This window comes from Oryctolagus cuniculus, chromosome 2 (genome assembly GCF_964237555.1).
Source record: "Oryctolagus cuniculus chromosome 2, mOryCun1.1, whole genome shotgun sequence".
NCBI classification, from domain to species: Eukaryota; Metazoa; Chordata; class Mammalia; order Lagomorpha; family Leporidae; genus Oryctolagus; species Oryctolagus cuniculus.
In genome coordinates, this window is record NC_091433.1 from 5,591,452 (window position 1) to 5,618,139 (window position 26,688).

The 26,688-nt window shown below is 45.5% G+C and overlaps 1 protein-coding gene across 1 annotated transcript in view; it reads right to left on the reverse strand.

Annotated features, from left to right (window-relative positions):
- The window catches only part of CLNK (cytokine dependent hematopoietic cell linker), a 181,269-nt gene that overhangs the window by 90,447 nt on the left and 64,134 nt on the right, over positions 1 to 26,688 (reverse strand). The window lies entirely within an intron of this gene.

The following is a 26,688-nucleotide window of genomic DNA, read 5'->3' on the forward strand; positions in this document are numbered from 1 at the left end:
CTGACTTCTAAGTTCTGGACTCAAACATACACCTTCTCTCTCAGCCTTTCTAACTGGTTGTCCTCCCGCAAGAGTGCGGCCATCTGCCTGGGGAGAGGCTCCATGGCTCATGTGGTTTCCAAACCCTCTGCTGGGTACTCCCCTTAGGCATTCCTATTTTTTCACCTCCTGCGTTGCCATCTTTCAAATTTGTTCCCAGATCCTAACAATCAGGTCCCAGAAACGTCTCTCCACCCGACTCTCCTTTACCCTGTAGCCTATTCTCAGTCTTCCCCTTTCTGAATCTCTGGCCAGGCTGCTGGCTTCCACCACTGACTGCTATCCCAGCCTCCTGGGCTCCAATCCATCAACCCAACTGCAGTAGAACAACATGTCTAATTGACAGAAAATTCTTAAGTCACATTCCCACCAGAAAGATAGTGCAGTGTGTTCTCACTCAACCGTGGATGCTGAAAAGTTGGTTTCATGGAATCAGAGGGTAAGAATAGTGGTCACTGCAGGCCAGAAGTGGGTGTGTATGTTTGCGTGGGTGTGTGGTTAGATAATGGGGACTAAATTAGAGTTAGATAGGAGGAATAAGCCTAGTGCTCTGTAGCTCGGTGAGGTGACTAAAATTTATAACAATTCATTATATATTTTATAAGAAACTAGGACATGGGAATTTAAAGGTTCTTTTTTTTTGAAAATTTTTTTTAACTTTTATTTAATGAATATAAATTTCCAAAGTACGATTTATGGATTACAATGGCTTCCCCCCCCATACCGTCCCTCCCACCCACAACCCTCCCCTTTCCCACTCCCTCTCCCCTTCCATTCACATCAAGATTCATTTTCGATTATCTTAATATACAGAAGATCAGCTTAGTATACATTAAGTAAGGATTTCAACAGTTTGCTCCCACACAGAAACATAAAGTGAAAAATAATAGATGATTTTTTTAAATGATGATGAAATCAGATCAGACCTATTGTCATGTTTAATCCCAGTGAGAGTCAAGTTGGGAGTTGATAATTTCTTTTTTTTTTTTTACAGAGGATCAATTTAGTATGCATTAAGTAAAGATTTCAACAGTTTGCACCCCCATAGAAACACAAAGTGAAATATATTGTTTGAGTACTCATTATAGCATTAAATCTCAATGCACAGCACATTAAGGACAGAGATCCTACATGAGGAGTAAGTGCACAGTGACTCCTGTTGTTGACTTTACCAATTGACACTCCTGTCTATGGCATCAGTAATCTCCCTATGCTCCAGTCATGAGTTTCCAAGGCTATGGAAGCCCTCTGAGTTCTCCGATTCTTATCTTGTTTAGACAAGGTCATAGTCAAAGTGGAGGTTCTCTCCTCCCTTCAGAGAAAGGTACCTCCTTCTTTGAAGACCTGTTCTTTCCACTGGGATCTCACTCACAGAGATCTTTTGCCAGAGTGTCTTGGCTTTCCATGCCTGAAATACTCTCATGGGCTTTTCAGCCAGATCCGAATGCCTTTAGGGCTGATTCTGAGGCCAGAGTGCTATTTAGGACATCTGCCATTCTATGAGTCTGCTGAGTATCTCACTTCCCATGTTGGATCACTCTCCCCTTTATTTATTCTATCGGTTAGTGTTAGCAGGTACTAGACTTGTTTATGTGCTCCCTTTGACTCTTAGTCCTTTCATTATGATCAATTGTGAACTGAAATTGATCACTTGGAATAGTGAGATGGCATTGGTACATGCCACCTTGATGGGATTGAATTGGAATCCCCTGGTATGTTTCTAACTACCATTTGGGGCAAGTCAGCTTGAGCATGTCCCAAATTATACATCTCTTCCCTCTCTTATTCCCACTCTTATGTTTAACAGGGATCACATTTCAGTTAATTTTCAACACTTAAGAATAACTGTGTACCATATGTTCTCCCTGATCGGTGACAACTGACTGAACACCAAAAAGGAAACCTGTTGAAGTGAAATGGACACTATGGGAAACGGTGACTTGATCAGCATAGCCCTGACTGTTAATGAACAACTTAATACATTATCCGTCTTAGTAGTTTTTTTTTGTCTGTTCTACTTAATATGACTGGGAATTTAAAGGTTCTTAACACAAAATAATGTGAATACTTAAAAAGACATGAATGTTAATTATCCTGATTCCATCATTACACATTGTATAAAAGTATTGAATTATCACCATGTTCCACATAAATATTTATAATTATCATGTATAAATTAAAATAAAAATATTAGTAAAAGAGAAAATCTTCACTAATTCTGCAAACTCAGCTACAATAGCCGAGATGCCACCCCAGCGGCCTTGAATACCATTTTTCTTGTTGAATCTTTTATTTCCTACCGTGTTCTATCAGGCCTCCCACACTCTGACCTCTGGGACATACTTTTTATCTTTTATGCTTCCATATCATTGATCAGATTATTCTTTTTGTCTCCTCTGGATCTGGAAAATATTTTCCTTTCTTCAAGGTCAAGTTCAAATATTACTTCTTTATGAGTTCTTCTCTACTGCACACCTCTCTTGTGCTCATGAATCCATTCATTCATTGACTCAACAGATAATTATTCTCTCTCAGGCAGTGTGCTGGGCAGTCATGAAAGAAGATATTAGCTGCCTCATGAAGCTTCCAGTGGAGCTGGGGAGACAGGCCAAGATCCAGCACATGCTCCTGCCTCACCACAATGCCGTGGAGCACCTGTGTGCACACACGCTGCTTCTAATGGGAAATTTCCTGGATCTTCTCTTCCGCACATGGGAGAACTGAGCCCAGCACACTCTCGGGAAGTGTTAGGAGACCATACATAGATGCACAGAGAACTTGCAGATAAATGGCTTGCTAGTCTGGTTGCCCACACAGTAGTGATCCATGTATTGCGTGGAGTCCTTCAGGTCTCTGTGATACCTGGGGATTCAGCTCTGTCCCCGCCCTGAGAAGGAGGTCCTCAAGTCCCTCACACCTCTGGGTTATGGGCATCACTCTGTTCTCTGACAGCCCTGTAACGACGCTCAGCCAAATGGCGTAGACCCATCTGATTTTAGGAGCATGGGGAGCATTCTGTACCTCTCCTCAGCCTCTTCCTAGAGGCATCAAGGACCCAACAGCCTGCATGCCCTCTCTGACCCTTCTAGATTATCAGCCTGGGCATTTTCAAAAAATTTTAAGAAGAGAGTTGAACTCAGACTCTCTTTCTGTATCATTTTCACAACAACCCACAGGAATAAATGGAAAGATATTCTTCTTAGTTCATGCCACAGATGAGGAGATGATCCAGGGGACTGGATTTGTTGGGGGTAGCAAAGCCAGTGTGACACATGAGGTTGGCAGTTTCTGCCCAGTGTGTGTCAGCTGTGCTGAGAGGGAGACGAAGGAGATTGCCTGCTGCTTAGGAGCAGGTGGCTGTAAGTGGCCAAGGAACCCAAAGAAATGGAGAGTGGGGCAGGGCAAATGGAGAATGGGAAAGGCTCTTACTCCTACAGTGTATTCTTTTTTTTTAAGTTTTAGTTGTTTATTTGAAAGTCAGAGTTATATATATATATATATATATATATATATATATATATAGAGAGAGAGAGAGAGAGAGAGAGAGAGAGAGGTCTTCCATCTGCTGGTTCACTCCCCAATTGGCTGCAACAGCCAGAGCTGTGCCAATCTGAAGCCAGGAGCCAGGAGCTTCTTCCAAGTCTCCCATGTGAGTGCAGAGGCCCAAGGATTTGGGCCATCTTCTACTACTTTCCCAGGCCATAGCAGAGAGCTGGATCAGAAGTGGAGCAGCCAGGATTTGAACTGGTGCCCATCTGGGATTCTGGCACTGCAGGCGGCGGCTTTACCTGCTATGCCACAGTGCCAGCCCCCCTACAGTGTGTTCTTTATTTGGGTCATTTGTAATTAAAATCTGTTTGCTTCCAAAACACATACAAAGAGAAAGGGCATAACCAGGCTTCCTCCCTGCTAGATCTCTCTGCCTTGAATTGGTCCTTAGTGAGCCCTTGCGCATGGGGGCAGCTATAGAACTATTTCCTCTAGTCTTGCAAGTATATGTGCATCACTTTAAAAGGCCTCAACTATTTGGGAGCAGCTGCCCTTCCTGCCATCCACTCAGCCCATCCCAGCTGTGTAGTAAAATAAATCAAATCAAATCAACATCTTTAAACTGCTGTTCTATTATCCTGTGATAATGTATACTCCAGGGAAGCAACACAGGATAATTTATTGACCAGAAAACTCAGAACATGCCAGAAAAGCCAGAAGTGCCATAAGCTTGGAGGGAAACTGAGGCATAGAGAGTCCCTGAGCCAGTCAATAACTTCTTGCAATCCCCTCACATTCTGCCGAAGCAGAGCACATCACCAGACTTGCTCCAGGTTTTCTTCCTGACTCCTCCAAGGACTTCAGGGCCATGCTTTGTGGCCATCTTTGATGTATCCCCTTCTGTACCCCACTGCTGCGTCATCAGTCAGTAAGACCTATCTGTCCCCCTTCACGTATTTTCTTACTCCATCCCTTCCTTATTTCCCTTCTGACATTGTGTTCTGCACACCCTCATTGTTTGTTCAGGCAGATTTAACAGAAGCTAGGTCAGTGTAGTTGACTCAGTATGTACCTACTATTATGAGTTGAATGGTGTGTACCAAAATGTATGTCTAGCCACAGACTGTGCATATGATCTTATTCCATTCTGGGTTAAGATTGGTACTAAGTCAAGTGACAAGTGCTGTCCTAAAGAAGAAAACGTGAGAGAGAAGGCTATGTGATAACTTATGTGAAGACAAAGGCAGAGTTTAGAGTTATGCTTCCATAAGCTTGGATAGGCAAGGAAGGATTTTTTTCCTAGATTGTTCAGAGGGAGCAGGGTCTAGTCAACACTTTGTGATTTTGGATTTCTGGGACCCAGAACTGTGAGACAATTAATTTGTTTTAAGTCATCCAATTTGTACCCATTTATTCCAGTAAACCTGATAAACTAATACACTGAATATCTAACCTCTCCCGAAAGGAAAAAAAAAAAAAAAAGAAAAGAAACGGACCCACATCTCACCTGAACGATGCAAAGATGCAAGGATAAAGTAAAACCTATATTCCTGAAGGAAAAATGAGGAAGAAGCTTTCCAAATCTTTAAGTAAAGCCATAGTCAAGAAAGGCCTCCATGAGGTGGGGATACCTGGTGAGGGGTTGAAGGATGAGATGAATTGGGGGTTGAAGAGTAAGAAGGGGCAGCCTATTCTGAGAATTAAGTTTGTCTTCTCCAATTCATCCTTGTCATTCCCCTCTAATTTCTCACCTTTACTTTGGGTACATCCAGCTACACCCAATATGGCAGGTGTAGCCTGAGCTGCACAGAAATGGCTACCATATCTGCTGTTGTGAACTACACTTCTTTCAATGGACTTTCAACTCAAGTTCAGATTTTTCCATAAGATCATTCTGTACACTCAGAGTGAGCTTGCAAGTTGCTGAGAAATCACACAAGTTACTGTTAAACCATAATTCTCTTTTAAGGACTTGTGCAGCTAGATTTTCTACTCCAGGATCATGAACAATAATAACACATAATACTACAATTAGAATGATAATCAGAATAGCTAAGAAATTACATAAGAGTCACAAGTTGTTGGTCATTGTTTGACATTCCACACCTGATTCTCACAGCTAGCCTTTGGGGCTGATCTTATTCTGTCTCAAACACCATTGGATTCTTTGTCTTGTGTTTAAATCATGCTCCACTGCCTTGGGAACTTCTACAGGTTGGGCTTCTAAGATTAAAGGCTCTGAAAGGGAGATGCTTGTGCTGGAAGCGTATTTGGGAGTGTGCCTGAGCCCTACTCCTGTGGTGAGAGAAGGGAGCAGAATTGAGCGGAAGGTGAAGATGGCCTGTGATACAGTCTCAGTAAAGGCCTCGGCAGCCTCCATGGGGAATGATGGCCCTTCAAAGGTGTCTCGAGTTGACGTGGGAGGGCTGAGCCTTTGTACCACCAGGTGAAACAGTCAGTGGATGTGGGCTACTCCACAAGGGATAACTTTGTGAAAGTAAGACAGTGACCAAAGAAAGCTAAGAGGGAGACCAGGATGGAGACTCATAGAGTCCAGAGCAAGGTCAGTTGGATTCTGACTCTTTAGTTAATTTGAAAACCCAAAGTCCAGATAGAACTTGATTCTATTTTTCACTTTTTTATATCTTATTCTTGCTTAGAAAAGAATGGGAGACAGCAGAAAGAGGGAGGAAGGGGGGCACAAAAGGCAGGGATCATCCTGAGAACAGGTGTTCCCTGGGAGTGGACAAGCAGGGATGTGCTGGTCTCTACAGAAGGGAGTGTCATGTGGACACATACGCTTGGACCTGATCTGGATTTGAATCCAGTCCTAACAACAAAATTAAGGTTACTTAATTTGTTTAACCATTCCCATTTCACACATGTGGAAGAGAAGAGTTATGGTGACTTCCTCAGGTAGGGATTGTGTGTTAGTGCTCATATTTATTATGCAGGGCCCAATTCTTGCTGAGCATTTCTAAGGGACATCTGCGATGGACAATTGCTGGCACCAAGAAGGGTGGTTGATACAGTGTGACAACCAGGTAAAATGTGTGAATTCCTCAGTTACAAACCAGATATTACCTAATCTGCATGCTTGACCATGGAGTTGTCTCTTTTTTGCTTTCTGGTTTATTTGTTTGGTAAACAACTACATGTGTTTATTATTTCATATGGCAGAGGATACCATCATGAAATACACCTTAACTTGAGACTGAGAAACATAAAAAACCTGCAGCCAACATGGGCCTTAAACTAGAATAACATTAAGTTATTCAATCATTTTAGCCTTCCTCCCAGTACTACTTCTTCAGGGCTTGAGTGCACTGGCTGCTCATTTTATGAGGATTGACTTTCTGTAAGTGCAGTGACTACCTAATTGGTAGTCAGTTAATTGTCCAGCATTTCTCCAAGTAAATTGTGAATTGTATTCCAACACACCCTGATAGCAAGAAGTTTAGTTTTTTCATTTAATCTAATGGCACATAAGCTTTAGAAGTTGTGTCATTGCTGTTAACTCCAACAGTTTCTTCCAGTGACTGGTGAATAGCTTTGAATGCTTCAGTGAACTTCTACATGGCACATAGTCTGAGAGTAAGACATGTTTCTCCATGTGATGTGATCCCTTGGTCACGCCATTTTTGTCACCCCAATTTCAAGTGTAAGATATTTGCCCTTGCTATAAACGTTCAACTGTTGACACCATCACTTACTGTCTTCCCTATGTCATCAGGTTGACTATAGAGCCTTACAGTACTTCTGAAAAAATGGCATACTGTTTCCTTTCATGCTTAATAACATCCATCTGTTGTGCCCTAGTCTCTGACAGAAATAAACCCTATTAGCAGCCCAGCCCTTCACCCACAGCAGAGGTCAATCTAGGAAGGGTGACAAGGCAGTACCAACTTTTCTACAGAATTTTCTGGGTCTCCACTGGAGTCCAGCCTAGCCAATGTGATATTGAATTATCTAGTGCAGTCCTGCAAGAGCCATGGCCTCCATTTTACCATTGGCCACTCTTGCTTTGTTCTAGCATTACAATTAGTTCTCACTTGTACATTCATGTGATGTCTTTCTACTTTATGCATCCCATGAGACTTTCCACTCTCTTATAAAGCCTGTGGCATTTTCTTCTCTCTTATAAATCCATGAGATTTTTTTTTCTCCCTTATACAAGTGTTCTTCAAAAAGTTAGTTTACAGGAAATAATATGAAAAAAAAAAACCATACATTTCAAAAAAAGTTTGCACCAAACCAAACTTATCTTTGAATTTCATTTTTCCATGAGCTTTTTGATGTGCTTTTATACAACTTACAAATTAACCTGTTATCAGTTCTCTTCCCTTAGTTTCTGTCACTGTGCCCACCAAAGGACAAGAGCACACTGCTATTTCAGCATCTTTAGAGAGGCTACATTGCCTTTTGTTTCCTTTGAAAATACCATCCTCTATTAGTTATCTATTGCTGTGTAACAGAATTATCGCACACTTAACAGCTTAAACAACATACATTTATTATCTCACAGTTTTGTGAATCGGGAATCCAGGCACAGCTTGGCCAGATCCTCTGCACTGGTCACTTCTGAGGCTGTGACGTGTCACCTAGGACTGGGTTCTTCTCTGCAAGCTCAACCAGGGGGTGATCTGCTTCTGTGCACATGCGAATGTTGACAGGATTCAGTTTCTGATGATCTGTTAGACTAAAGATCTCATTTCCTTATGGGATGTTGGCTGGAGGTGGCTCTCTGTTCCCTGCCACATGGGCTTTCCTGACATGGTGGCTTGTTTCATCGAAACACGCAGACCAAGAGGCCAAGAGGAGAGTTACAATGACATCCCATCACTCTTGCTGTATCATACTGTTTAGAAGCAGTGTGATAATCACAAAATGTGTATTTTGGATTTTGTCTGCAGTCCTGGCTCACAGCTCTTGTAATCTTTGTAATTTCCTAAGTGATTAGAGTAACAGGAGTATGTTTGGTTAAAATATTTGTTCTTTTGCCCTTGATTCCTGAAACAGCTCGGACAGCTCTAGAGTGATCAAGGTAAAAGACATTATCTTTGTTTTTTCATGACATGTACGTTTCAAGCACACGTGGGTTTATGTTAATGTAGTGAGGTTTAGAAAGTCCACTGATTCCCAGAAGATGGGGGCTTATTGCCAGGGGAACCCATGGCCATGTGATTAGAGTTGGAACTCACAGTCCAGTTACCTCTGAGGAGGGAAGAGGGGCTGAAGATTGAGATGATTACCAGTGGCCTGTGATGTGATGACTCTTATCTGCATAACTAAGTCCCCATAAAAATCAAGGTAAAGGAGATCAGAGATCTTCCAGATTCGTGAACAAGAACATAACCATGTGTCTACAGGGTGGGGCATCCCAATTCCAAGGGGACAGAGCTCTCTGTGTGTTCAGCACCCTTCCAGGCCCTGCCTTACATAGTTCTGCATCTGGTTGTACTTTGGTAACTTTCATAATATCCTTGTAAAAAATGATTGAGTGTGATAAAGCATTCAGCTGGGTTCTGTCAGCCACTTGTACAGATTGATGGAGCCTAGGGAATGGGTCATTGGGACACCAACTGACAGTTGGTCAGTCAGAAGGACATGTCACAACCTGTGGTTTTGCCACTGGCATCTGAAGTGGGGGTAGTCTTGTGAGACTGAGTGCTCAATCTGTGGGATCTGATGTTTTCTGCTGGTAGACAGAGTCTGAGCTGAAGTAGTGTTTGCTGAGAGATTGCTTGGTATGTGGAGAAACAACCCCTACATACCTGTGTTGGAGGGGCTGTGCTGAGTGCTGTGTGAATGGAGAGAGAATAAGCAATTTGGTTTTCTACCCAGCAGTCACAAGTCTTGCTCACGCTTAAAGGAGGGATTCCACAGGAAGGGACATGAGTTTCAGGGTGAGCGGGTACTTGGGGGACATTTTAGTGTCCATCTGCGACATACACATACACAATAGAGAGGCTTGCACGGAGATGGCACTTCAGCAACATCTGGAAGGGTTTTTGTAAACCTAAAAGCCAAACCAGCTAGGATATTTCTGTAGCCTGTTTTATGACAAAGACCTCTACAACTGTCAAGCCAATTGCCACAAGTTTCTCAGAAAAGTCCAGAAGGCTCTTGCAAATACTGGAACAAACTGGTTCTCTAGCTCTTTGCTTTTAAATGTGAAGGTTGTAAGTACATCTTTGAAGGGATACACTGCTTCTAATTCCCTTAGAACAGTCATCACATCAGTTGTCACAAATACTCTCTCTTAGGGATTGACACCCATTCTTGTTCATGCCGTTTGGTTCCTAAGCTTGAAAGGTGGTATATGTAAGCTTCCTTTACATTGCATTTTCTTGTACACAGCTTCTTCTAAGTGTTAGGATTTCTCCTTGAGTCACTGAGCTAATCCCAGCGGGCTGGGGAGGTTGTGGACCATGGGTGGGGAGACGGGTGCCATCCTTGTGCTCGCACTGCTTGACTGAGACACTTGTCTCAGAGACATGCAAAGCCTTTTTACCTACAGATTTTTAAGTTTGAATTTGAACATGTTTACATAGGGTCTGTTCTGTCAAGTTCATGAAGCCCCACCATTGATTCCCTATGATCTCACATCCTTATAGTAACTGAATGGGCCCTGACAATTTGAGCTGAACAGGAACTTGGAGAAAAATCTGCTCAATAGTGAGTTGACCACAATGAGATATTTTAATTGCTGTCATTCACCTATTTACTACCCTTCCAGTTTCATGGTGTGATGGTTCACTTGTGTGTCAGCTTGGTGAGGCTCTGGTGCCCAGTTGTTTGCTCCGACACCAGTCTGGTGTTGCTGTGGAAGTATTTCTCAGGGGTGCTTGACATCTAAATCATTAAGCTTTAAGTCAAGCATGTGACTCTTTGAAATGTGTGTGGGCCTCTCATCTAATCAGTTGAAGCCACTGAGAACGAAGACTGGAGTTTCCTGAAGACAGGAATTGTACAAGACTGCGACCCGGGAAGCCTGCTGGAGTCTCTAGCCTGTTGTCCTGAGGAGTCTGGAATCAAGAGCACCCCATGCGCTCACCTGGCTCACTGGCCAGTCAGCGTGCCCTACAGATTTCAGAGTTGTCAGCCCCCACAGTCTTGTGAACCAATCACTGGAAGTCAAACTCAGTCTCTCCATCTCTGTCTCTCTCACATGTTGGTTCTGTTTATCTGGTGTGCCTTGATTAATACACATCTTAAAAAAATCAGTCAGTGGGACTGGCCTCTCCATGGAGAGGGGAGAGCGGAAACATCTTTACTAGGCAGCAAACCTTGACTCTTTGCAGGTGCTAGCCTAGGGAGTTGATTTAATCTTTACAACACCTAAAATTAGATACGCAGGTTGTCCTCATTTTATAGATGAGGAAACTGAGACGTAGGGCTTCAGGCATTGAGGTGCTTTGGTTAGACATATCTCAGTTTACAGCCTGTTTCTCCACTGAACAGACTACACAGGTAACACGTGCCCCATTGTTGGCTACACTGGTCTGAGGAACAGGTGCACCAGGAGTGCTTCTGTGCTGAAGGATCCTATGAGGTCTGAGTAAAGTGTTCAGCCAGCTTCCATTGAGGACAGCAGGGCCCTTATCAGATTGCCTTTGCTCCACTGGGGGCTGCTCCTCCCATGCCCTGCCTGGGTCATACTGGAGACTGGTGCGAGTAAAGATGCAGTGAGTGCTGTTACCTGTGGGGCATTGTCTAACCTCTGGGTCTGGGTTGTTGCAATGAACCAATGTCTGATTGTCCTGCACGCAGCTACATTTGCTGGGAGGCAGGTGATAATGCTATGGCACCACAGGAGGCAATGAGATCCTGTGGCTTCCTGTGCCCCGCTCACCAGGAAATCACAGTCCACAAAGTGTAGAGGCTATTTCTGTCCTGCCTGGAAAGACATTTGTAGCAGAAAGTAAGGGAAACAACTTGAATACAAGACTCACATAATTTTGAAGCGGCTTCAGCTTTATTGCTCAGAGGGTTCTGTAGCCTGTCTAATGCTTCCCACCTGTTGTGTTTAGAGCTACAGTCCTGGACTCTGATTTCGGGGATGTCCAGCTGAAGGGGAAGTATGACTATTAGACTTGGGTTTGAACCCAACTGTTTCACTGACTCATCGTGTCATCTCAACTTATCCATTGTGGGGCCAGATTACTACATCAGTAAAACCAGAGCGTGGAACTAATTGTGTCATTCACTATAGATGGTTATTACATGTATCCTGAGCACTTTTCTGTCTCTGCTTTAAACAGAGGGGAATTACAGTCTTGGCTTTTAAGTTCCTCAAAATCTAGTGGGAAAGTCCTAAAAACCAGACCCCAAGAGGGAGTGTGCGTGCCAAGAGAGGTGGGCAGCAGGCTCAATTAACCCAGGTGCCCTGTGCCAACTGAATTCCCTGGACCCCTCCCAGGACTCCCTAAGTGATTTTCTCGAATGCAATGCCTGTCTACTCACAGAGCCCCTACAATTTTGTCTCTACTCTTTCTTCATCCCTTGAGTTTTGTTTTACAACCATCATTCTGGGAAAATTGAACTTCTTGCTAGATGGGAGCAGCAAATTGAAATTCTCTTTGTGCAGTGTCCTCTGCCTGTGAACCCATTTCTTTCTCTTCCTTTTCCTATTTCCCCATCTCCGTGTCCTCAAAGTTTCTTTGTCTTCTGGTTACAGCACAGGCATCACCTTTCCCAAAAAATTTCCACAGATGTGTCTAGACACATGTACCCCGCTCCCTCTGGGAACTTGAGGGATACCTACTTCTCCCAAGTGAACCACAGCCGTGATTCCTGAGGCCCCACACTCATCCCCGTTGCTTCTGAAAGATTCTGTCTTGGGATAAAGGAGAAGGAAGTCCTCTCATAGTCAAATCTTTTACTGAACAGAGTTGAAATTGGGCAGCAAACCCTGGTGCCATCCTCAAGGCAAACATTTGTTGAGTAGCTACTCTGGGCTGGACATTATATTAGGCCTTGTTTGAGCCAATTCGGGCTGCTACAGCAAATTACCATAGTGTGTGAGGGATTAATAAACAATTCCTTAGCTCTGCAAGTTGAGGAGTCCAAGATCAAGTTGTTGAAAAGACTAGTTGCTGGCAAAGTCCTTTCCCGGTTTTCACATGGCCATCTTCTGGTTGTCTTCTCATGGCTGAGAGAAAACTCCTTTCTCTCGTGTTTCTTTTTATAAAGCAACAGATCCCATTCACAAAGGGTCCATCTTCATGATCTAAGTATTTCCCAAAGGCCTCAACTTCTTATACCATCATGATGTCCACATCAGTGCTGGAGTCACACACATTCAGCCCATAGCAGGCCTGGGACACAGGTGAACATAGGGCAGAGAGACATCGAGGGCTGTATTTCATGAAGGGCACCCAAGAGTGGAGAACATGCCACAAGAAGAGGCTCTCCTTCCCTCTATTTTCTTATTTCCACAGCTCCCTGCCCTTGCTTGCCTCTGATTGGAACCGCCACCTGGTTTTAGGATAGTCTACCTGGCTTTGAATTGATTTTCCTTCTGTATGCGTCTCTGAAATCTGCCTTTCATATTTCTACCTGGTGAGTAGATAGACCCTTGTCTGGGCCTTCTTCTGGTCACTGGGGTTCAACTGGGCTACACCCCTCCTGCACTTTCTCCTGACTTTGAGAGAAGCCCTGTCCTCTGCTGAAATGGATCAGGCTTTGATTTTCAGGGATTGGCACCTGCACCTGCACGGTCATTGTTTACATGCAAATCATACCCCCAAAATTTGAGTTTCTAATTGCCAGGACCACCTTCATTCTTCTCACATGGGGTAGGGTAGTATCAAAGGAAATGTTTGTGTATCAGAAAATCCGTAGATAAAGGCAGGACCTTCTCATAGGAATAACCTAGTCTTGTTTACCAAGGTGGAAAATGGATCTAGACTATTCTAGAATAGAACAGCTCTGCCAGTGGGTTGCAGGTGCAGAGTGGAGGATGGTGTCTGATTTTAGCTCCTTCTTTTCCTGGAGTTATAGCCCCAAGGAATCTCAAAGCATGGCATGGAAAAATAGATATCATCTGCTCGAACCTGTTAATTTTACAAATGATGAAAATCAGGCCCTGGGAAGTGAAATGACTCGCCATGCTAACGGGATGCCAGCAAGGAAGTTTCTCCGGCATCTTCCAGCCTCCATGTGAGGTGCTTGAAGTCCCCTGCATTTGGCCTTGACTTCCCTGGTACTAGTTTTCTAATTAAGCCTCTTAAATGAATGCTCCTTTTTTCTTTTTAATCTTCTTGAGAAGGGACTAAAAAAGATAATCTAATTTAGAAAGCAACAAAGTAATCCTCAATCCTTTATGTTCAGGTTTCAAGAAACACCATAAAACCGTCCTCCTCCCTCTTCTTTTTGCTTCAGTTTTGATTCAGCAAAAGGAAATAAATGAACCAAGACAAAGAGATGCTTGCATTTCGTCTTTTCAAATGCTTTCTCTTTTCTTTTCTCTGTCCTCACTGTCAGAGGATGAAACTCCTAATAGGCCATCAATGTATGTAATGAGCAAACACAATAACCACAGTGAATTACCCTTTCTATAGGTCTATTGATGTGTTCATAGTGGAATTTAATTTATAGATGGTCATGCCTGAAAGATTCTGGATACGTGTTAGAAAACATGAACAAAAACCAATATGCACATGTCTAAAAATAATCCTTGAAAGCTAACCTTGATTTGTGCCTGGTGAGTACACATCCCATAGAAGCCCAAGTGAAAGGGATCAATATAACCAGCCTTCTTCTGTGGTCTGGGGGATGCTAGAAGGGGCCTCACACCCGGAGTGCAGGAGTGGATAGGAGGCCCCTGAAAGTATCAATTTTTTCCTTCTCCCGGTTGAACACATTCTGACTCCAGAAGGTCCAAAGAAGAGAATGGCAATCAAGGCAGGGAAGGGAAATGAGAAGAAAAATGGGGAGGGCCAGCAGTGCACTGGCTCCTAGGCTTGGCTCCTACCTTCTCTTCCCCTGGGATTTCCAGCACCCCCGGAGGTCACTTCTCCTCCTCCTGCCACACTTCTCACTTTCTCCAATCCGTGCTCCATGTTGCAACACCAGGGTCCTCATTCTGATATCTGGTGTTTCTACTGCCTATGGTCATGGCCATTCTTCCAGTCATGACACAAAGTCTTCTCACCATCAATGTGGTCCCTGATACTCCCTCACTGTTCTCTCTCCAAAGCACCCACTCTGTACCCTGATGGCAGCCATTGTGAACTTTGTACCTGAATGGTTCTTGTCCCTTCAATCTTTGTAATCAAGGAAAATAACATAAATTACCCCCTCCATTCCCACAATTCCCAAGGTGAAAACTGTCACAGATTAGCATGTGATGCAAGCATTCCTGTTCCAACTCATCCCATTTTATCAGCAGCTGATTGCTGAGGGGCTTTAGGTAACCTTCCTGCACCCCTTGGTGAAAAAATGACATTCATTGGCTGTCCACGTCTCTGGCTTTAGGACCAGGTCCCACCCATAGGAAGGGCTCAACACAGATGGTTGTAAAGTGACAGAGCTGAGCCCTACTATGGGGTCTGCCCCACATGATGGCCCTGAAGAAGAAGCACAGATTTGCAGTCAGTCCCTAAGGCAGAGGGTAATAGAGGGTAATGCACAAATTGATTAGTGAAAAATACTAAGCACTCACACAATATCTTACTTAGCATGTGGCAACCACTTTCTTCAGTTATTCACACTGATCACCTCACAGGCCAAGTTTTATTTCTACTTTACAGATGTGGAGAGGGAAGCACAGAGAAGCAAAGAGTATTTCCTGTGCTGCACAGCTGTGAGTGTCAGAGTGGGATTTGATATGAGGCCTACGTGACTCAGAGAGTTTCTTTCTCTTGCTCCATGCTGGGTTTCATGGAAATGCAGTGGCCAGGATACCAGATTTACATCAGGGTTAAGATGCTGTCCTTTGAACCCAGTCACTATCCCACACTGAGGACCTTGGAGCCAAGGCAGATCTATCTTATCAAATTTCTGCTGATACTGCTCTTCAAAGCACTTATCAAAGGATAATCAAAGGCAGAAAGCAGAGTTGGAGCCAATCAGTATAATACTCTCATTGGTGCCTCCCCAGGAGTCTTCAGTGCATCATTGTATAGTGGGGCTCTTTAGGATTTGCTATATTTTGAGAAAAGTGTGAGAATTAAATGAGATAATACACGCAAATGCTTAGAAAATTTGCTTAGAATAGAACATGGCCTCAATGAATATTTAGGCTAGAAATCATTAACATATTTTTCCCCTAGTATGTGGCATAGGCCAGAAATCTCAGTATGGGCATACATCAGTGAATTACATAAAGATTCCTACATCCCCTGGGACAGAAAAGGACCTCTGCCCATGGAACAGAGAAGGCTGACAGTAACGGAACCAGGATGCATCTAGAATATGTGAGTCGTGTTAGCAGAGGGTAAGGTGATCTGCAGGAACAGTAGAGCAGAACAAGAGGATCAGAGTGCGAGGTGGGTAGGTTGGCAGGCAGGTGTGAGAAACCCATGGAGTGTTTAAGGTAAGCCTCAGTGAGAAGGTGAAACACAGGGAAGGCACCGTGGGCACCCATTGGGGTATATGCAGGATGTAAATCCAGGTCCGGGAGAGCCTGGAGCTAAAGGCTGAGTGCAGGGGTGAGGCTAAGCAGTTGGCCCACAGGAGGCCCACAGGGCTGAAGTGGAGTGGGTGCAGGGGTGGGTGAGGAAGAGGGCTCAGGAACATTTGGGGAATTAGGGCAGGTGTGGTGAGGCCCTGTAATCACTAAGAGCCCTTAGACTTTGGCCGCGAATGAATGTGAAGCAATGTCAGGGTCTTGGAGAGAGAGGAGCACAGTGATAGAGTCTGGTTTCCATGGGATCTCTCTGATTGCAGTCTGGACAATAAATGGATCTTTGGGGGATGTGATTGTATGTGTCTTCCAAAGGTCATATACTGGGAACTTAGGACACAAATGAACAGTGTTGGAGACAGGGTCTTTAGGAGGTCCTTAGGTTTAAATGAGGTCATGATGATGGGGTCCTCATGGTGGCTTTATAAGGAGGGGCAGAGAGACCCCAGCAGGCATGCTTGCTCTGTCTCACCATGTGACACCTCTGCCATGTTGTCATGCAACCAGAAGGCCCTCACCAGGTGCCAGTTGCATGGTCTTGGACTTCCCAGCCTTCTAGAACCATGAGCAAATAAATTCCTATTCTTGTTTTTATATGTTACTCAATTTCAGGCATTTCATTAATAGCAACAGAAAATTGACTGAGAAGGGATCAAGTGGAAGCACAGAGATCTTTGGGGTCTGTTGCAGTGATTTGAGCAGGACATGACGCTAGCCAGGACTAGGGTAGGAGCGGGGAAGGTGATAACATCCTAGGAACAATAGCTGACTCTGTGGGTCTCCTACTTCATCTTTCCCGACTATGCCCACAGAATTAGTATCTGCTTACTGTCTGTTCTTCCGGAAGCCAGTACAAAAGCAAGTTTCCGGATAGTCCATGTCTTTTCCTGTTTCAGTCTGCACAGTGGATCTGACTGCTTACCTCTGCCTTACTGGCCTGCTGGAGATGTTCTTTCCCACCTAGAGCATGGACCACATCTGTGCTCAGGATTCCTGAGGAAACAGAGCCAGGGCCTGACCAAGTGAGCTCCGTGTTCCGCCCCCAGCAATGACCACACACTGGCTGGAGAATGGGAGAGCAATCTCTGACCCTTTTCAGATCCTAATGTCTCCCAGCTGGAATATAACTCAGGTGGCTTGAACGAGCAGAGACTCTCCTGGTCCAAACTTCCATGGAGAAGGCGATTAAATTCACATCAATCTCCCCTCTGCATGGAGTGTGTTGGGAGGGGGTTTTGTGGAGTATTAGCTATCCTAGGATGGCCTCTCACAGATTGATGAGTGGCCCAAATAACGGCAGATTCTCTCATTACAGAGAATGCTGGTGACCCAGTATGTCAGACTCACTTACGTGAGACCTGGTTCCCTTAAGTAGACCTGAGTTCCCTTCCCTTGTTCTGTAGACATTGGTGATGCCCGTGGGTCCCCAGGAGCCCTCCTCTGTAGCCTTTCTTTTCCAGAAGTTTGGATGCCAGGGGGGTTAACAACATGGGATTTGAAATCCAGTAAGTGGCAGTGTCTGGCTTACAGCCTGGATGGTCCTGCTCCTTGCCAGTCAAAACGTGGTCTCTGGACCAGGAGTGTCATTGAAGAGCTGGCTAGACATGCAGAATCCCACGCACCACCCAGGCCCCACCAACAGGAGTCTGCATTGCAGTACGAAGCCATGGGAGCTGTGTGCACGTTTAATTGGATAAGATTTATGAGATTCCTCTGGGATTTGTTTTTCCCATTTGCAATATGAAGCCATTACTAACAGTCCTTCCTTCATACAACTGTCTCAAGGATCAACTGAGTTAACCCACAGAACACTTTGTTGTTCTTACTTCCTGTGAGCACCCACTCTCCTAATCAGAGAGGTCACCTGGTTGCTGGCAGTTCTGGGCACAGTAATGACAGAAGTTGGGAGATGGAATGAGGGCTGGTGAACTCATCATGCACCATGCCAGGCACAGACAACCAGAAGTGAAGATGAGGCAGGCGAAGGTGAATCTCACAGCTCCTGAGCAGATTCTCTGTGTTGTCACGGTTGCCACTTCATCAGTTCTCACCATGATGTCCTGCTAAAGATGCGGCATCCCCACTTGCAAATAAGTAAGTGAGTCTCTGAGGCCAAATCCCTTTCCCAAGATCAACTAGCAAAGGGCAGTGTTCAACTGAAGCCTCAAATCTTTCAACAGGAAGTCAGTAAAGAAGGACTTCAGCCTCTGTCCTCATGGGAGGAGGCAGGTGAGCAGGGGCTAGGTGGAGCCAGCTCCCATGTGGTTATCTGTGTTGGGCTGCAGCCAACTCCTACTCGCACAGCACAGCTGGTTTCTTCATTCAGACTTCAGGAATTTTGCAGGCCAGTTGTTGAATAGTCATTATGGATACATTACATAAAATTACAATTTAATATGTTATATTAAAATCGAAGGTAGGAGTGACCACTGTGATACAGTGGGGTCAAGCTGTTAGGGATACCTGTGTCCCTTCTCAGAATGCCAGGTTTTGAATCCCACTTCTGCTTCCAATATAGCATTCCTGCTAATGAGCACTCTGGGAGGGCACAGGTGATGGCTCAGGTATTTAGTTCATGTCCATCCATGTGGGAGACCTGGACTGTGTCCAGGTTCCTGGCTTTGGCCTCCCTGACCCTGGATGTTGCAGGTATTTGGGAAGTGAACCAGTAGTTGGAAGATATCCACCCCCACAACTCTACCTTTCAAATAAATAAAAATAATTAATTAAAAATAAAGGCAAAGGTAAAGGCAATCACTTCCTACTTTATGACACTGTGCTGTAATCTGTGGTCTTGATGTGATTTGTGTCTAAGTTTGGTGACAACTGTGCTTCACAGTGGTAGCCTGACATTGGCCTTCATGGCACTGTTTACACCATAGGAATTGGCACATGGTACAAGTCACGGTTTGGGTTTTTTGTTGATGGACTGGACGTAAGAAAATCGTGGAAGTAATGTTAAAGCAGATTTAATTTCAAAGAGTCATATCTGCATCTACAACACCATGAGTAGCACAGAAACTGAGACATTCTTCTGACATTCACCACTGTTACCCGACTCAGCAAAGAAATTTGCTTACATCCCTGATGAACAGGTGAAGCTCTGGCATGCTTCCATGTAATTTCACTTTCATTTTATCATTCTAGTAAAGGCAACACTTTTTCTCTTACATTGGTGAGGAAAAATTGATGCCAGACCTAGCTTTACTCATTTGTCAATTGCACTCTACAGATTTGCTAAGGATATGAGAGTTCTGGAAAAATCAATGAAATCGTTTGGTGAGAATCAATTGGCTGCATGGAATTTCCAATAAAGAATACTGTATATTTCATTATTTGTAAATTGTGTATTATACATGCTTTATATCAGTAAAATTATACCAGATTTATACACACACGTATGTATCTATATACCTGTGTGTTTGTATGCAGACTTTGTTCTCCCGGAGAGTTATTTGTTATCTATTTTCCAACATTGTCCAGAGCACCACTGGCTGATCCACCTTGAAATGCTGCCATGTACAGTGTCCTGTGGTGAATGAGCTCAGCTTGGGAGCCAGATCCAGCTGGTGCATAGCACATTCAGGATTAGCTCCAGGGCTGGTGGCCTGTGGCACTGGTTGTACTCTTTGAGCCACATGTTTCTCATTTCTGAAGTGGGAATAACAATGTCTCAGAAGATGAGCTGAGGGTCTTGGATGTGCAGTAGAAGTTCATTCTTTTCTCCTCTCAAGGTTGGAAGCATGAGAGGAACAAAATTCCTTAGGACTAAGCCTCATACCAACGTGTATGTAAATTATGGGGCCTCCTTATCCTTTCCCTAATCTACCAACATTGTCAACATTTGTTTTGCTGTCCTCCAAGTTCAACTGCCCTGAATCTGTTTGTTAGAGCTGGAGGAGCTATGAACCTAGAGCAGATTCAAGTTCAATTATCGTTTTCTCTTTTCCCCATAGAAGAATCTTGTCACTCCCCGTCTTCGTGGAGGAACGACACAGGACCCTGCGCTGTTCTTTCGTCTGCTCGGCCCTCCCCGGGTTTGCTGCTGGTTCTTCCCGGGTTGGCTACTATCCCTTCCACCTCCGTGGAAGGGCGGTTCCCCCTGGCCACTTTCCCCACTTCCGCGGGGGAGCGGCACACCGCCGGCCGGTTCTCTCGGGGGCTGCACGGGTTCCCTTAGATGTTCCCCATAGATGTTCCCGGTGCATGCCGTCTCTCTCCTCCTTTATAGTCCTCCTCCGCCAATCCTAACTCGGCTGCCCACACGCCGAGTACACTGCTCTCCTCCAATCAGGAGCAAGTCCTACAGTTTATTGGTTGAACTGGAGGCAGCTGTGCGGAAGATGTTTACTTCTCTCCCAGCGCCATATTGTGGGAGAGCAGATGCATAGAATAAGTCCTAATTCCAGTAACTCAGTCCAGTCTGGATTGCTCCCCACAGATCCCCCTTTCTTTTTATTTTTTGGCGTTGATACGCGCCTGTCTTCGGTGTCCCGCGGCACACACTCTGCTCTACTTGCTAGAGTTGCCACAGGCTCTTACAAGTCCTATCAATCAGGCAAACCGAATCCGGGTCCTCTCTTCGCCATGTTGTGAGGAGGTTTTTAGGCGCTGATGCGTGCCTGTGTTCGGTGCCCTGCAGCGCATGCTCTGCTCTGCTAGAACTGCCTGCAGGTGCTTACAAAACCTATCAGGCAAACCGAATCCAAGCCTTCTCATTGCCGTATTGTGGGGGAGACTTATTAGTGTTGGTTCGTGCCTATCTTCGGTGACCTGCAGCTCATACTCTGGTCGAGCTGCTTGCTGGCGCTTACCGCCTTAATTAGGCAGACCGAATCCAAGCTTTCTCATTGTTGTATTGTGGGGAAGCCTTACTGATGTTAATTCGTGCCTGTCTTCGGTGACCTGCGGCGCATAAGCTGCTAGCTGCCCGCAGGTGCTCATCGTGCTCATCGCCTCACTTAATCAGGCAGACCGAATCCAAACTTTCTCGTTGCCATGTTGAGGGGAGGCCTTTCTATTTCTCTATTTCTCTATCTCCGGGCATTCCTATTTCTCCCATTTTACTTCTATCTCCCAGCATTCTTATTTCTCTCATTTTATTTCTAAACTTCTATTTCTCTTATCCCTGCAGCTTCCCGCTCTCATTCCATTTCTAAACTTCTGTTTCTCTTATCCCCGCGGCTTCCCGGCTGCGCCGCTTCAGCCCGCGCCTCTTTCATCTGCGCAGCTTCCCGGCTTTGCGCGGCTTGGCTTCGCGCGCTCCGCGGTCTCCACGCCCTTCGCGTCTGCACCACGGCCTCGCGCCAGCCCCGTTCCCTATCTATTCACGCCCCGTGCTCTCTCTGCACGCGGCGGCTTCCGCGAGTAACACAGCGTAGCTTACGTGTCCGCCACTAGCATTCAATCTAAGTTCCCCGGGCTAGCCTGGCGAATTCAACCCAGCATACGTCTCCGCCCCATGATTTGGCTTCCCGTCCTTTGCTCCCCGGGCTAATCAGACGGATCCCAATCTGGCTCACGTTTCAGCTTCTGGTTTCAACTTTTCGCCCCCCATTCCCGGGCTAACTTGAGAACCCCAAAGTGGCTTTCGTATCCGCCTCGGCCTGCCCCCCGCGGCTTCAATTTCCCTAACACTTTTCTCTACCCGGTATGTTTCCCTAAGTTTTCTTCCAACAATATTCCTCCCTCATTTCTCCTGGCCTCTCCCCACAGTCCGTATCCGAGTCTGTTTGTTCTAGCTTTCACTTTCACTTTCGACCTTAGAGATTTCTCCCAGCTTCCCCCCGTAGTCCGTATCTGAGTCTATGCCTAGGCTTTCAATAGCTTCTTCCGGCACCCTTTTCGTCCGGCTTTTCCCTAGGCTGTTTGCTAGTCTCTCTCTCCGGTAATTTCCCAGTTCTTCCCGTTTCTTCCCTCTTAAGTTTGCTATCCGACCTAGGTTTCCTATCCGAGTCACGGCACCATTATGTCGCTCCCCGTCTTCGTGGAGGAACGACACAGGACCCTGCACTGTTCTTTCGTCTGCTCGGCCCTCCCCGGGTTTGCTGCTGGTTCTTCCCGGGTTGGCTACTATCCCTTCCACCTCCGTGGAAGGGCAGTTCCCCCTGGCCACATTCCCCACTTCCGCAGGGGAGCGGCACACCGCCGGCCGGTTCTCTCGGGGGCTGCACGGGTTCCCTTAGATGTTCCCCATAGATGTTCCCGGTGCATGCCGTCTCTCTCCTCCTTTATAGTCCTCCTCCGCCAATCCTAACTCGGCTGCCCACACGCCGAGTACGCTGCTCTCCTCCAATCAGGAGCAAGTCCTACAGTTTATTGGTTGAACTGGAGGCAGCTGTGCGGAAGCTGTTTACTTCTCTCCCAGCGCCATATTGTGGGAGAGCAGATGCATAGAATAAGTCCTAATTCCAGTAACTCAGTCCAGTCCGGATTGCTCCCCACAAATCTGTCAATGAGAACTGATGTGGGCAAAAAGGGAGAAAAGCCCCCAAATCCCCTAATGACCTGGAACATGCTGTGTAACTGTCAGGTTTGGATTTCTTCTCAGTGAAGCTACGATTGGCTCCTCTGAAGTTTCTTCCCCACTTCCATCTTTTCCTGTGCCAGGCATTTGGTAGATACTACAAACTCTCTGCTAAATTGAATTGCAAATAGATAATAGTTAACCTTTGATCACAATACTAGAAATCAAGACTTTAACTAGTGGTTCTTGAGTCAAGCCAACTTCTTAAAGCTTATGGTTTGACTTTCCAGTACCTGTACTGTTAGGTAGTTTTCTGTGTACCATGTGAACAGAAAAGAGGAGAAGAGGACTGTATTGCTTCTGGGGCTGCCTGCTTTGTGGTTCCCACTCTTGACTTCTCTTCCTGTAGTTCAGTCAGATGAGAAAGGAGAGCCTTTGTTTTTCTTTTCCTCTCGGGTTCTAGGGAGGGAAGGGAGCAGGTTCGATGGCCAAATCAGATAAATAACATTTGCATTGGGGAGCAAGCAGCAAATGAGCCTGTAGCACAGAATCCAGACTGTGGAGGGTTCCGTAAACGGTTCTACAGGAATGCGCCATGCAACCCAGCCATTTCTCTCTTGGTTATCCAAGAGAAACTAAAATGTTTGTCTATAAGAAGAGTTGTACATGCATGTTCTTAGCAGTAATTATTTGTAAGAGCCCTAATTGGAAAACAATCTAAATGTTCTTCAACTGGTGATAGACAAAATGGAGTGTATTCATGCTTTGGAACACGATTTAGCAAAAAAAAAAAAAAAAAAAAGAACTATTACACCTGCTACAACATCAACCAGCCTCCACAACATTGTGTTAAGTGAAAGAAGACAGACACAAGAGACTATATTTCGTGTGATTCCACTTACATGAAATGACCAGAATAGGCAAATCTATAGAGGCAAAAACTAGGTTAGGGGATACTTGGGACTGTGGTGGGGGTGGGGAAACTGGGATTATTACTGAGCATGAGAAATCTTACCGGAGTGATTGAAATGCTCTAAAACTACTTGATAAATTTGCTAAAATGTCACTGAATGGTAGACTTTGAAATGGGTGAACTATGTGACACCTAAAGAATGCCTGAATTGACTTGTTTTTACAAGAAGGCTAGGGAGAACAGCAGCATCCGCAGCGTCCTTTCGCTTGGAGCAGTCCTCGGGGGTCTCGGGCTCTGGTTTTGCCCCCAGAGAAGCCACGCGTGGCTCTGCATTCCCTCCATCAGCTGCTCTCATTGGTGGACACTGGCTGACACATGTCCTTCCAGTAAGGGAACACCCACGGGCCCTGTGCTGTAATTCATGCTAACAACGCTTGACTCTCTCTGAAGGCACTAGCTGGAGTCTTTTCACGCTAAATTGGAGTTAAGCATAGTAATCACCTCTTAGAAAAATAAACTCACCCTGGTCTCAGGAGCTCTGTGTTCTTAAATCAGCTGGACTCCTTGAACTGCTGCTGGCAAATCCGGAAAAGGCATCAATGGGAGACAGATGGGGTCTCTGGGCCTGTGTTTCAGTGTAATGATGTGGTCAATAGCTTGTTGGAAATGAAATGAAATGTTCTGGGTGAAAATACCTCATGGAGCACCTTGGCCACTCTGTGGTGACAATGACCTTGCTAATTGGTTATTACAATTAACTTAGTTTCTGCTAGAAACACAGGAAAGTGTGTGTGTGTGTGTGTGTGTGTGTGTGTGTGTGTTGCTGTTGGAAGAGAAAAGAAAGGTAAAAGGGAAAGGAAAAAGGAATTGTAGCAATAAGAATGAGTTGATGGTAGGTCTCTGATCCTCAAGAAATACACAAACACAACAAACTAAAAGGTGTTTAGTGTATGGTGTGACATGTGATTCACACATGGCATTTTAAGGAATGTACTGCTTTGTGGAGGTAACATTCTTTATTTAAAACAAAAATTGTATTTATTTACTTAGAGAGAGAGAAAGAGAGAGAGAGAGTGAAAGCTCCGATCTACTGGTCCTCTCCCCATATGCTCACAACAGCTGGAGCTGGACCAAGTCAAAGCTGGAACCCAGGAACCTAACCCAGGTCTCCCACATGAGTGGCAGGAACCAAACTACTTGAGCAACTACCTGCTGCCCCCAGGGTGTGCTTTACCAGGAAGCTGGAATTCAGAGCAGAGCTGAGACTCAAACCCAGGCACTCTGATGTGGGATATGAGCACCCCAGCTGCCATCTCCTCTACTAGGCCAGTGCCTGCCTTGGAGCTGGCATTCTTGTTTTCATTTTGCAAGTGAAGAAACTGCAGGAGCTGCAGCATCCTGCCTCAGCCACAGGTGGTGAGTGGTGTCGCTCCCCCACTCGCGGAGGAATGACACAGGACCCTGCGCTGTTCTTTCGTCTGCTCGGCCCTTCCCGGGTTTGCTGCTGGTCCTTCCCGGGTTGGCTGCCGACCCTTCCACCTCTGTGGAAGGGCGGTGCCCCCTGCCACTTTCCCCACTTCCGCGGGGGAGCGGCACACCGCCGGCCGGCTCTCTCGGGAGCTGCTCAGATGTTATCCGGATGTTCCTGGTGCATGTTGTCCCTCTCCTCCTTTATAGTCCTCTTCCACCAATCCCAACTCTGCTACCCACACGCCGAGTACGCTGCTCTCCTCCAATCAGGAGCAGGATCAACTCCTGCAGCTCATCACTCAAGTTGGTGAGAGGCAGCTGCGTAGAAGTTGTTTACTCCCTTCTCAGCGCCATATTGTGGGAGAACAGATGCATAGAATAAGTCTTAATTCCAGTAACTTAGTCTAGTCCGAGTTGCTCCCCACAGAGTGGCAGCTATGTGCTAGCCTTATTCCTGCTCTGCTCAAAGCCCATGGGGTTCTGTCTGAATATTCTCTGATGGATTCTCAATAACACAGAAAGAGGGAGCCTTAGTAACCAGCCTTGGCTTTCTTTTCACACAGGAACATGGGAAACATACAGCCTGACCCTCTTTCCTTCCGTTGGTCTTCACAGCCAAGTGAGAATCCATGTATTAAGAGAAAGGAAGGGAGTGAGCACGAACACCCCGTCTTCCCAGACCTACCCCTCTCCTCACGGGCACTTCTTGTGAAAATGAGTGCCGTGATTTTGAACGTGGAAGTTGTATGCTCTCACCATCTCCTCGGGCAATAGCCACTGCACCTGCAATCCTGGGATGCACTGTTCTACTGGGAGGCTCTCCCATTGGAACCAGCTGGTTTACCCTTTAAAGCAGGACTTTAGCACCATGTTGACATCAGTGCCCGAGAATTACCCATCAAGCAGTCCCCAGAGTCGAGCAGTGACTTCACTCTCAGAGAACTATGGTTGCTTTCATCTTGTTGCGGGTGGAATAGTGGCAATGTATCAAGAAATGGGGAGATTCTTGAAGGCAAGTACTATGTCTAGTTTGGCTTAGAAGCCTAGCCCCAAACACAGTTCCAGGCAGAGAGTTGGCATATATTGAATCTTTATGGGTTGAGGAGTGGATGAGTAAGTCTGTAACTCGGCCCCAGAAAGGTAAGTGCCAGGGAGGCTTTGCCGTTTTGGGACCCAGTGGGTCTCCTTTGCATCGATGAGTACTCTGATAAATATACATGTTGCCCAAAATGTGACCCGTGTCTGGATCCTACCAGATCCAGTTAGGACCCTCAGATGTGAGCCCTTGAATACCTTCTACCCTTAGATTCTCTAGAACTATGTCAGGTTTATAATCACTTTCTCCTTTCCAGGGAGTGTTAAGAATAAACTGACAAGAAATGGATGATGCATACACCGAAAAATGAGGGACAACTCACTTTCTGCGAGGGCTCTGGGGCCCGTGGCTTCTCCGTGAACTTTCTTTGTATGCAGTGAAAAATTTCCCAACTGCAGCCTATTGTCCTGTGATTAGATGCTGGGGCTCCACAGGTAAGAGATGAACAATTCCAAGGGTAATTGAACACTCTGCACATTTTCACCGAGGATCAGCACTGAGCCATGCAGCCCAGGTATTTCCGTGATTGTGATGCTGAGAAAATGTACACTGTTAAATGGTTCTCAAATCTCTCTTTCATCGAG